This window comes from Schistocerca nitens, chromosome 10, assembly GCF_023898315.1.
Source record: "Schistocerca nitens isolate TAMUIC-IGC-003100 chromosome 10, iqSchNite1.1, whole genome shotgun sequence".
Taxonomy (NCBI): domain Eukaryota; kingdom Metazoa; phylum Arthropoda; class Insecta; order Orthoptera; family Acrididae; genus Schistocerca; species Schistocerca nitens.
In genome coordinates, this window is record NC_064623.1 from 76,266,547 (window position 1) to 76,279,643 (window position 13,097).

Sequence of the window (13,097 nt, forward strand, 5' to 3'; positions counted from 1 at the left end):
GCAGTATATACAGAAAATTGACTTGTACTCTCCACCGTGTGATAGAAGAAGATAAACTTTTGTACTGCAAGATTATGTTAAATACCTGACGTTGGGGGTCCCTGTAATTATGACTTTGGTATCAGAAGTCAAAGTAAGAAAAGTTTTTGTCACTAAAAATACTGCTTTAAGGAGCTATGGCACAGCTTTATAAAAGAGCACTTGCACTGCTACCTATGGATGCTGTAAGTAAACTTGAAGTCTTACTTTGAGAAATGCAGTGGTTATATGAAAAACGATGAATGTACTCCAATGGCCTAGCTGCCACTTGAACTAAGACGATGATGCAAGGAGAGGCTTTTATTGTTTTCGGTGAGTCACCAGCAACCAGCTTTTTGAGATATCAACAGTGATTATTTGCTGCTGATCATACTGCTGTGCTAAACGCATTACAAGCATGGCAGTCCGCACCTCGTGGTCGTGCGGTAGCGTTTTCGCTGCCCGCGCCCGGGTTCCCGGGTTCGATTCCCGGCGGGGTCAGGGATTTTCTCTGCCTCGTGATGACTGGGTGTTGTGTGATGTCCTTAGGTTAGTTAGGTTTAAGTAGTTCTAAGTTCTAGGGGACTGATGACCATAGATGTTAAGTCCCATAGTGCTCAGAGCCATTTGAACCAACAAGCATGGAAAAATATCCAGCTGAATTCTGAACTAGCTGAAACGGTTTTTTTTGTGAGCATTGGGTGATGTCATGGGAATGACATGGGTTACTTTCGTAATCCTCGCCGACACGTGAACTTTAAGCTGTAAGTCAGATAGGCAGTCGTACCCACGTGTATTTTGTAACGTATGTATTTTGGTGTCTTTAATGGATGACACAAAGACTGAATTAAGCCCGTTGACTAGCATGTTAGTGGTACTAATAAACCGATCAAGTGTATTCTGACAAATAATGCTGTTTGTATGTGCTGTATATAATATACAGGGTGTCCAGAAAAGGACTCCCTGATTTCAAAATTAAATATCTCGAAAACAAAGATCGATAGAGGAATGCAGTAAACGGTATGTTTATTGTGAAAGCTGTAAGAAGTTTATAGAGCAGTTTGAAATAATAGTTACAAAAGCTGCTAACAGATGGCGCTGTAATCGCCATACGTAATGCCTAGTACAAATAGTGATCCGAAGCCCAGAGCGATCAGTTCCACTATTGAAACGTGAAAGGAGGTTAGCGTACCGAAGGGAGAGATTAAAACCATGTACTCCATTGAACAACGCGTTTTTCTAGTGCTAGAGTACCGCAGGTTAGAAGAGAGTCCTACGGCAACAAGGCGAAGTTTTCAAGCACGATTTAATGTTCCAAAAGGACCCGATGCGAAAACCATTCGTACGCTCTTCGCAAAATTTCAACGAACAGGCAGCGGAACTGATGATCTAGTGGGTCATGTTGGCCGCAAGCAAACCGCAGTTACGCCTGAAAATATCGCCACAGTTTGTGGAATTATTCAGCGAAATCCAATGTCATCCGTCCGTAGAATTGCATCTGAGACTGGTTTGAAGCGTTCCAGCACGCAGAAAATACTGAGAAAGAGCCTACACATGTTTCCATTCAAAATTCAAACGCACCAGGCCATACCCGTACGAGCTGTGCAACAAAGGGTTGCCTTTGCTAATCAGATGCTCACAATGATTGATAGTGAAGTATTTGTTGTTGGCTGCATCTGGTTTACAGATGAAGCACACTTCCACCTGAATGGATACGTGAATATGCAGAACTGGCGAGTTTGGGGTTCCGAAAAGCCACAATGGTGTGAAGCGAAACACCTGTATTCTCCTAAAGTTACTGTGTGTGCTGCAGTATGCAGCAGATGCATTATTGGCCCTTTTTTCATTCGAGAAACGGTCACTGGTGCACGTTACGTTGCAATTTTGGAATAATTTGTCGCCACACAGCAAGCGTTAGAGGATCGACCAGGTACTGAATGGTTTATGCAAGATGGAGCCCGACCGCATCGGACCGAACAAGTGTTTCGCTTTCTTGAGGAATACTTCGGGAATCGATTCATTGCTTTGGAATATCCCAAATTTACTGCTGCAGGCATGGATTGGCCTCCATATTCGCCGGATTTGACTCCCTGTGACTTTTTTTTGTGGGGCACAGTGAAAGACATGGTCTACCCGAAGCATCCCGTCACGCTGGACGAGCTTGAAGCGGCGATCTCTGTGGCATGTGAATCCATTTCGGTTGAGACACTACGAAATGTGATGGCGAATTTCATTCTTCGTTTGCGCCACCTCTGTAGTGCCAATGGTGAACATTTTGAAAACATTGTGATGTGATTGTTTGCAAAGATTGTTTTCATACGATTATTTTACTTATGTATGATGATATGAGCTGTACAGCGTACAGTGCCATCTGTTAGCAGCTTTTGTAACTATTATTTCAAACTGCTGTATAAGCTTCTTACAGCTTTCAAAATAAACATACCGTTTACTGCATTCCTCTATCGATCTTTGTTTTCGAGATATTTAATTTTGTAATCAGGGAGTCCTTTTCTGGACACCCTGTAAGAGACCATTGTGTTCGCTAAGTGTGGTTCAGATGTTAAACTATAGTCATTAAGAAGTGGTGTTTACCCTGTACTTTTTTATCAGTAGCAGCAGTATGTGAAGCATACGTCTTTCTTTAGTCTTGTACAACAGTTAGGTTACAACAGCATCCCTTTGTTCGTTTAATGCTCGAATCTTTAATGTTTTGAGAAATAATTATAAATTGGTGCATTGATAGAATACGCATTGTAAGGAAAAAAAAAAGAAAACAAAATCAATGCACCACAGAGGAATTATCTGAAGGTGGAGATCAGTAGATGTGCTGTACATGTACAGGCAAGCAAATTATTACTATTTTAGAAAAAAAGTGGATTATTTATTCAAGACAAAGATTTTCGCAAATTGAGAAAGTCAGTAATGTGCTGGCCCTTAGGCAAGCAATTATTCGGCTTACCATTTATAGGTGGAGTTGTTGGATTTCATTCTGAGGGATATCGTGGCAAATTCGGTCCAGTTGGCGTTTTAGATAGTCGAAATCCCGAAAGGGCTTTGGAGCCCTCACCCCAAACGTTCTTAGTTGGGGACATATCTAGCGACCTTGCTGACCAGGGTTTGGCAAGCATTAACACAAGCTGACACACACACACAGTGGTTGCGGTTACTACAAGCCACACCACAAGTTGGGAAACGGGGCCAAATTTCTAGTAGTTTACTGTCGAGTTGACATTTTCACATACAAATTTTTTATTCATATCTTATAAAAACTAGCAGTACGGCAATAAACAGCCTTTTAAACATGCCGCTAACGGCAATCAAGTAATTTACAGCAATGCAACAGTTTAAAAATTTCTTTTAAAAACGGCAGTCAAGTAATTTATAGCTATACAACAGCTTAAAAATTTCTTAAAAAAACACACACACACAAGCTAACACTACGGCAATAACAGCCTTTCAAAACACGCAGTTAACGGCAATCAAGTTATTTATAGCAATACAACAGTTTAAAAAAATTTAAAGAACATTAGTAAACAGGCTACTAAAGTAAATACACAACTTCGTTAATAAAGTACTGTGAGGTAGTGAAGCTGTCACCGCCATTAAAAAAAGAAATCAAAGGTCTCAGCAAACACACGACTACCGGCAATAAAGGAATATCATTAGAGCATAACAGATATGACGGACTTGTAAGGCGGCCACAAATCACCCACTCAGGGATGCTCAGGCTAGGCAGAATACTGACCAATTTAAATACGCCCGTAAACACAATTGCCACTCTCAGGCTGGTCACTGCACCGACTTTTAGCCAGCAAAAATTTGTAATAAGATGGCTCAACTTGCTGACAGAATTAGGGCTAACCTCGTGCAAGGAAACATTACACCACGCAGTCCTGAATGAGCGACCACATGATCAACCAACAAGAAGCAAGAATTTACTCATAACACACTACAGAATAGCGAAACACTTAAACTGCCAAAACTACCTCCCGTCCGGCAGTAACGAGAGGAGGAGGAAAGATCACTGTCTTCAATTACACCGGTGCCGGGGACAGGAAACCTGATCGCCGGAGGCCACAAGGCAGAAGGGACACTGGTTACGCAAACTTATTACTTAATGATTAAACCTACCACTAACTTAACTTGCAATTATGCTCGAACAGGCAGTACACGACCTCCGATGGCAAGGATCCACACATCCGACCGCGCACGCGTCGCCAGCGTACCCAACACGCCACGGTCACGTGACAACACGCTCTGTCACCGGACTTCACATCTTCTCTGCAACATTGACGGGTAGTGACCACTCCTCCATGTTAGGTGTCCCCTTTTTAAGCCCCAGTGTTGAAACGGAGGACTTAAAGAAGCTTGTTAACGTCCCACCAAGGTGAAATGCACAGCAACTACTCGTGGGGCGATTCTGTGTACAACCAACCCGCGGGGAGCTCTTCCGTCAACTCGACCCGCTCGTTACACACAACCGATATACATCACGTGGCGACTCGGTACAACCGACCACGCCTGGTCCGCGCTGGCGAGCCACACTACCCTCCCGTGTCCACCAGACACTCTCCGAGCGCTCAACGCCCCTACTTCCGCGCCACCACACAAAGTTACAACCGGTCAAAGACCTCGCTTCCGCCATAGCAGTTCCCCGGAAGCAAACGCAGATAATGATAGCAGAGGGAAAAGACAACCAAGCAGCCACTTAATGACAGACAACATATCAAACAAACATGTCAGGGGAAGAAAAGGAAAACCAATGCAATCTAAATACAAGGTGTAGCTCACAAGGAGTAAAAACTCTTGCCGTGTGTAGGTAGGCATTATATGGTTCAAATGTAAGACCAGGATGGTTTGATGTGAAGGAAAACAAAATTGGACGTAGAATATCGTCGACGTACCGTCGTGCTGTAAGGGTTCCGCGGATGGTAAGCACAGGGATGTTGCCATGAAACGAAATGGCATCACACACCATCGCTCTTGGTTGTTAGGTCATACGGCGCAACAAAGTGTGGTTAGCATCCTTCTACTGTCCAGGACGTCTTTTACTGTTCATCACGGCTCATTTCTAAGCGAGACTGATCGTTGAAGACAGTTTGACTGTAGTCAATGAGATTCCAGGCAGAATACTTGTCTAAAGTCGGCCCAGACAACACTGGGATACCAATCTGATTCTCGCTCGCCATACGCCCTGACAACCAGAAGTGATGGTGTGGGATGACATCCGCACAGCAGTTTTTCAAAGATATTCCGCGCCCCGTTTTGTTGCCCTTCATAGGAAGCCATCTCGAGCAAGATAAGGTGAGAGTTTCTATTACTAGTGCTCCGTGCTTGCCAAACGCTTACCTTGGCCAGCTGGGTTGCCGGATCTGCCCCCAGTTGACAACGTTTCGAGCATTATGGTCAGAGCCGCCAAACCATCTCGAAAATTTTGACGATCTAACGCGCCAATGGGACATACTTCGACGTTGCTGACTTGCTCAATTTTTGAAGTTGTTTGTCTTGAATAAATAAGTAAATTTTGCTGAAATTGTAATAATTTGTTTGTCTGTCTTCGGCGTAACCACAAAATGGCTCTGAGCACTATGGGACTCAACATCTCAGGTCATAAGTCCCCTAGAACTTAGAACTACTTAAACCTAACTAACCTAAGGACATCACACACATCCATGCCCGAGGCAGGATTCGAACCTGCGACCGTAGCAGTCCCGCGGTTCCGGACTGCAGCGCCGTAACCACAAGAGCCAAGAATATAGTAAAGGCTGCGAGACGACGACAGCCAATAGCCTGCTGACTACAACGGCCCCACGACAAGAGCGGCCTCTACAAAAAGAGAATACAGCCGCCCCTCCGAGCAGCCTCTGCCGCGCAGTACCAGACCCGGCCTAGTAGAGAGCGCTACGGTAGCAGTCAAGTGTGATCCATAGCTTGTATAGACCTTGTCTATAGCGAAAGACATTGACTGTTTGCATGTCGCCCATCGCTTGCGACACCGTTGTAATAAAAACTGTTAATGTGATTTGCTTGAATTGTCGTGTAGCATTCCGAGAACGCAGCATCCTTTAGGCACCCTATACGACCCCACAGTCGGTATATGTACCGGGTGATCAAAAAGTCAGTATAAATTTGAAAACTGAATAAATCGCGGAATAATGTAGATAGAGAGCTACAAATTGACACAAATGCTTGGAATGACATGGGGTTATATTAGAACCAAAAAAATACAAAAGTTCAAAAAAAGGCCGACAGATGGCGCTTCATCTGACCAGAACAGCCATAATTAGCATAAAAAAGAAAGACAAAGCAAAGATGATGTTCTTTACAGGAAATGCTCAATATGTCCACCATCATTCCTCAACAATAGCTGCAGTCGAGGAATAATGTTGTGAACAGCACCGTAAAGCATGTCCGGAGTTATGGTGAGGCATTGGCGTCGGATGTTGTCTTTCAGCATCCCTAGAGATGTCGGTCGATCACGATACACTTGCGACTTCAGGTAACCCCAAAGCCAATAATCGCACGGACTGAGGTCTGGGGACCTGGGAGGCAAAGCATGACGAAAGTGGCGGCTGAGCACACGATCATCACCAAATCGCGCGCAATATGGGGTGGAGTGCCATCATGCGTAAACATCGTACCCTCCAGCAGGTGTTTATCAGCCAGGCTGGGGATGATGCGATTGTGTAACATATCGGCGTACCTCTCACCGTCACGGTAGCAATTACAAAACCAGAATCACGCATTTCCTCGAAGAAAAAAGGTCCGACAACGGTAGATGTGGTAAATCCCACCCATACCGTGACTTTCTCGTCGTGCAGTAGTGTTTCCACAACAGTTCTAGGATTTTCGGTAGCCCAAATTCTGCAGTTGTGGGCGTTGACAGACCCTCGGAGCGTGAAATGGATTTCATCGGTGCACAACAAGTTACTCAACTAATCGTCATCTTCCGCCATCTTTTGAAACACCCACACCGCAAATGCCCTCACGTTACGGTTCATGATGGCGATGGATTTTGTACGAATAGCATCGGAGGGTACGCCTAAGTGCCATCCAAACAGTAGTGTATGGAATGCCGGTGCGACGTGCGACTGCACGAGCGCTGGCTTCCCCGTGCATAGACGAACCCATTTCTTCCTGAACTGTCTCAGCAGCATTACGCCTTGTGCTCGGTCGGCCACAACGGGGTCTATCGTCTAAACAGCCCGTGGCTTCGATCTTCGAAATCATTCTCGCCACAGCTGCATTTGTCAACGGACCTTTACCCGTTCGAATCCCCTTCCTATGGCGATAGGATCGTAACGATGAACTAGCACATTCCCCACTATGATAATACAGCTTCACTATAAGGGCCTTTTCAGGTACCGTCAACACGATGCGACTGCTGGCGCATCTCATTGTCTCTCTCATTACAGCTCCTTTTATACACGATTGTCATGCGCAGTCACTGACGTTTTGCTGTCCAGCGCCTTATGTCGGAGATTCTGTGAACTTAGTTTTTTTTGGTTCTAATAAAACCCCAAGTCATTCCAAGCATGTGTGTCAATTTTTACCTCTCTATCTACATTATTCCGTGGTTTATTAAGTTTTCAAATTTATACTGACTTTTTGATCACCCGGTACATCACGTCTACGGACTTTTGTACCATTCAGATAATACCTTCATGAAGCATGTTGTTTTTGGGTTAGAATATATGTTGGCGACCATACTTGCGAATTATCGTGAGCAACTTTGGGGTGTTTTTTATATTGAAAAGCTTTATTTATTTTGCTACAAACATGGAATTTCTGATTGTGATCAGAAATCTGTGGTTCAAAGAAATATCGACGTTTCAATTTTGTGTGTAGGACCTAGTTTTACCATTGCGTTTGGGCTCGTTTACGTTCATGTTCTTGCATTATGAAGTTATATTTCACCATTATGAAAATACGCAGTTGAAGTTAAATTTCCTTATTGCAGAAATATGCAGTTCAAGTGTTACAGCACAATAAAGCTTTCATAGAAACGCCTTATCCCCCTAAAATGGTGTTTAATCCGTTCATTTGCCTTTGGCTATATTCTGCGCTTTTACAACTCGTATTTTGCACCATTAAAATTATAATTTGGTATTATTTAACAGTTAATTCTGGAAAAATAGTCTGTAAACAATTAGAGGGCCTTGGAATCGTAGTTTCGATTAAAAAACGTCACAGCCATCCTCAAAAGTTTTCTACATAACAAGCAGGCCTAAACAAAAGAAAATAAAAATCAATATTCTCTAGTGCTGGACATGATGGAATAGCCTGCTTCCTGCTAACACGATGCTTGGTGAGGTGACACACTTCTGAAAAATTTCTACAACTTTCTGACATACGATTTAGGATTTTTGATACAGAAATACTGTTAGTTGCCCATTTTCATATAGTGATGGACGTTTTAACGTGAAAATAATGCTGTAACGCTTAAACATATACACTGTGTGTGTTATAAACTTATTCCCCCCATTTCTGTCCCCAAAACGGTGCTTCTTCAGGGTTGCTTTTCCTCATAGTTTCATTTACAATAACTGCATTGTTCTAGTAGCTTTCAGTATTTCAGACTATCTATTTGCTGGTGTGGTTATGACAATGTACTACACGTGTTCTATGCAGTTATAGATTTAATAAGGTTCGTTTTGGTAAATCACTTCATTTAGGTCTACAAATTTAATGTGAAATACCTGCTTAGAGTGGTAACTTTCTAGCCGCATGTGTTTTTCAAGAATTTAGACGTGGAAAATTGGGCACAGGCATGTATTAGACATAAATTTTAACAGCTATTTTGGTTGTGGAAATAACAGTGACATAGACATTGTATTGCTGTGGATGTTTACGTATTTTTTGAATCCTGTTAGACATTAGATTAACATTAAGCCACCTAACAATCCTCATGTGTTTTTTAGAAAAATTTATATTTGGAATAATTGACGATGCACTGTGCCTTAGACCAGATGTGGAACAAATATCGAACTATGGTCGTTGATAAATGGAGTTTAACCTACAAATTAGATCACTACCATCCACGTTATGTCAGTACTGTCAATATTGTTATGTAAATTTGATAGATAATCGAATATTTTAGAACGTAGTGCCAACTGAGGCAAAATTCAGGTCAAGCTTATTTATCTCTCACGTTAACATACTGCTGTATTGTCAATAACCTTATATAATTTTTTATCATAGCGCAAAATTTCGGACCATTTGATTATGGTGTCACAGCGATTACTAGTACAACATTATAAAGATTTTTGAACTTGGTTTTGGATTTCCCACTAGCTTTATTAGTTCTGCCATCCTGCATTCTTAAATTTCCTGCCACCACCGTGTTCATGAAATCATAACTACAAGGGAATTGATGAAATTATTTCCCCTGGCATACTAGGCAACCAGGATTAGCATTTGCTCGTCTCTAGGACATTTGTGTGCAATGTGGGACAAAGTGCTTGTAGCTATACTATTGGCTTTATCTCTTTCCTGCAATGACAGTGAGTGAAAAGAAGTCGTGCAGTTCCTACAATGTCAGTTCGTCATTTCAACACGCTTCATTAAATTTCGTGGAAAGTATGACATTTCATAGTAAATTTTATTTCAAAATGTAAATAAAATTTTCGAAATGCATTAACTACATACAAATTTATGAATAGTCACAATTTTTAAAACCTTTGTGTGGCTAGCGAGAATTTGTACAATAGATATTTAATCCCATTAATCCAATCCAATCATTAGTTGCAGAAGAACTGACGTTTTGATCATTTTGACCATATCCTACGTGTATCAACACTGTTACCAGAACCGAAGTGTGTACACTTGTAAACTGACAGAAATGGAAAGCGTTATGTCAAAAACACCTTAGCCAGAGACTACCAAACTAATATGGCTGTAGGATGGGCTGACTAAAGTTTCATCCTTATGCAGGTTTCTTTCTAGTATTTTCAGTACAGCAAAAGGATATTTCTACTGTAGCGCCACTGTGTTTCAACTTGGAAAGTGCAGCCTGTGGCCAAGCAAACAAAAAGCTGTCGCCATGTTATGATGCAAGAAGCTGTAGAGAGCCTGCACTGACACAATGGAAATCTTCATCCCGACCCTAGAGCGAGTCTGCTTGCCGAAAGTACAGCCCCAGTTACTTCTAACAGGGCTTCTATACAGTTAAAAAAGCGTAGTACAGCCTTGTCAAAGTACAGAACCAGATTAAATTACCGATTACCTTGGCTCTGCCCCACTTCCAGGGCCTCTATGACCAGAAATTATATCCTATCACAACAAGACTTGATCATAAGGCCACAGACACTGCCCACCACAGCTGTGCAGTATCTGTCCTCAACCATGGCCTGCTGTGACAGCCATCGAGTTCATACGAGTCATCCAGTGTGCTGCTCTTAGACGCTGCTTCCACTTGCTGTGGTACTATAGGCTGCCATCTTGTGCTGTCGCTGCCTGGGGCTGACCTGGGGCGTTCCAGCTGGGGCCATCTGCTGCCTGACTTCAACCTACTCGAGGGGTCTGTGGTTCTCACCTCCTCCTAACTTTCCACCGACTTATAACATGCCCTTTGTGCACACACTGTGTTACTGCAGACTTGCGTCTGAACTGCTGATGCTGTATCCTACGCTGGAGGTTCTAGGTATGCAGCTGCCCCCGGGTACTCTCTGCACATGACCGATTTACTACAGAGCCCGTTATTGCTGTACATCTCCTGCCTGCCAGGCTGGTGCAGCCCTACAGCTATCAAGGTGCTGAGTGTGCTTCACCACCACTGTCCCCTCCTCAGCTTGGGGACTCCATAAGCTGGCCACACTACTGTCCAAGGCCAGTCTCTTCCAATGGGTGCTGATAGCAGCAAGGCGACTTTTCGACTGTTGTACTGACTGTGATGAATAAACTGGCTATAGTCTACTCACTGTTTCTCCATACTTGCAACCCAGCCAAGCTTCATGCACTGTCATCACACCATGCAACGAGGTCGATAAACACCCAAGCTAGATTTTCTGGTGGAGATCGCAACATAAAAACGCCAGAGAATGTGCACATATGTTTTACTATCACCTTCTACATGTTTAGAAGGGTCGATTAACTGGTATGAGTGACATGGGACCATCACATCTACTGATGTCACAGACATCTGTAGGGCAACAAGTTCAGAGCCAGTGGTGACAAGATGTACCCAGGATAACAACATGGCAAGAAGAGTAGACATCACTTTTCCAGGTGGATTACACTTCGACAGGATTGTATGACAGTTCATGTGGTTCTGACGGGCACACAGATGAGGTCCATGTGAAGGGCACAACGAGAGTGTCTCCAGGGATAATTCCAAACGCTGAGTTGCCATTGGTCGATTATCACTGAGAAAATGCTACAGCTAAGACTTACATGGTGTAGATCCAGCGTCAGCTGAGACGCTCAGTGGCACTCTGTTTTGTATATGGTTAGTCTTGCTTCGGTTTATGACCGCCAGATGGATGCCAATATGTCTGTAGACAACACGGAGAAAGTTAACTGGACACAGCGATTCTTGAGACCAATGCCTCTCCCACTCCTAGAACCATGGTGTGGGGAGCTACTGGATTTGGCAACAGGACAGTTTCCGTAATTGTTGAGTGGAGGCTGAATTCGCGGCAGTACGTGGCAAGAATGGTATACTCTCTTCTCATACTTTCCATGAGTGGGGTACCAGATAGAACATTCAAAAGGGATAATTCAGAATCCCTCTGGAGTGTACATACAAATGCTTCATAGAGGGTTAGGATCTCTGACTGGCCTGCATAGACATATGATTTTATTTTGTTTGAATCATGATTCTGCTGACTATTTTAACGTTGCCCACTACGAATTCCTCTCCTTGCTAATCTCTTCATCTCAGAGTAGCACTTGTCACGTGCATCCTCAGTTATTTACTGGATGTGTTCCAGTACCTGTCTTCCTCTACAGATTCTTCCTCTACAGATCCCTCTAGTACCACGAAATTTATTCTCTGATGACTAAACAGATATCCTATCATCTTGACCCTTCTTGTTAGTGTTTTCCGCATATTCCATTCCTCTCCGATCCTGGGCAGAACCTCATCATTCTTTATCTTATATGAAATGTAATCCAAGTCTGGGATGCGATCGGAAGACGTATACTTTCATACCAGACAGTAGTGCACAAGATTTTCAGACGTAATAAAGAAAATCCTCCAACTGAGATTCAGAAAGTATGTGCCTCCATGTGACAACGAATACTGAAGTTCAGTCCTACCTGCATGTGCCGTTTCTCACACTGCTTTCAATGATGCCATCAGGTCCAGTTGGAATCAAAATTTAAAAATTTAGTACTCATTAAATGATTAACAACTGCAGGAAGTTCCCCCTTGCAGGTCCGGGGATTAGAATAGGTCTGCGGTATTCCAGCCAGTTGTAAGAGGTGACTAAAAGGAATCTCACACGTTTCGGCCTTTATCTGATGGTCCACTTAGGGTTTGACCTCCATACTTCCAAATTTTTCCGAAGAGCGAGCCATTTGAGGAAGGGCTCCTTATATGGTAGCAGTCCATTGCGGTGGGGCCGCCATGTACCCTGTTGGTTGTAGCCCCTGACAACACAGGGATCGCTCTGCTGATGCCTGCGCCATTAACTCCCCACTTATGCCAAGGAGTAGATGCCTGTCTCCCTGGGGCATCGGGATTCCTGGCAATCGCCATCCTGCCAGGTGGCCCTTGCTGAGGCTGGGTGGCACCTGTGGGGAGAGCCCTTGGTTGGAATGGGTGGTATCAGGGCAGATGACCAACAATGAAGCGTGGTACATAATCTCTTGTTGGTGGCCAGCCACCAGCAGTCTCTAAGCGTTCCAGAGCTCAATTCAGTGCTCAGAAGTACGATCCCAAATCGTTCCCCTCCCTGGCCACACCATGAAGGAGTGAAAGGCTACGGATATTAGCGAGACTCATTCGCCCCAGTACCTAGTTTGTACAAGGGCTGATTGGGAGTCTTTAATGACGATGAAACCTCATTTCTTTGGAGAGCATTTAGAGGACAAGTTTGGGGAGGTGGAGGGCTTGTCCAGAATGCGCTCTGGGGCAG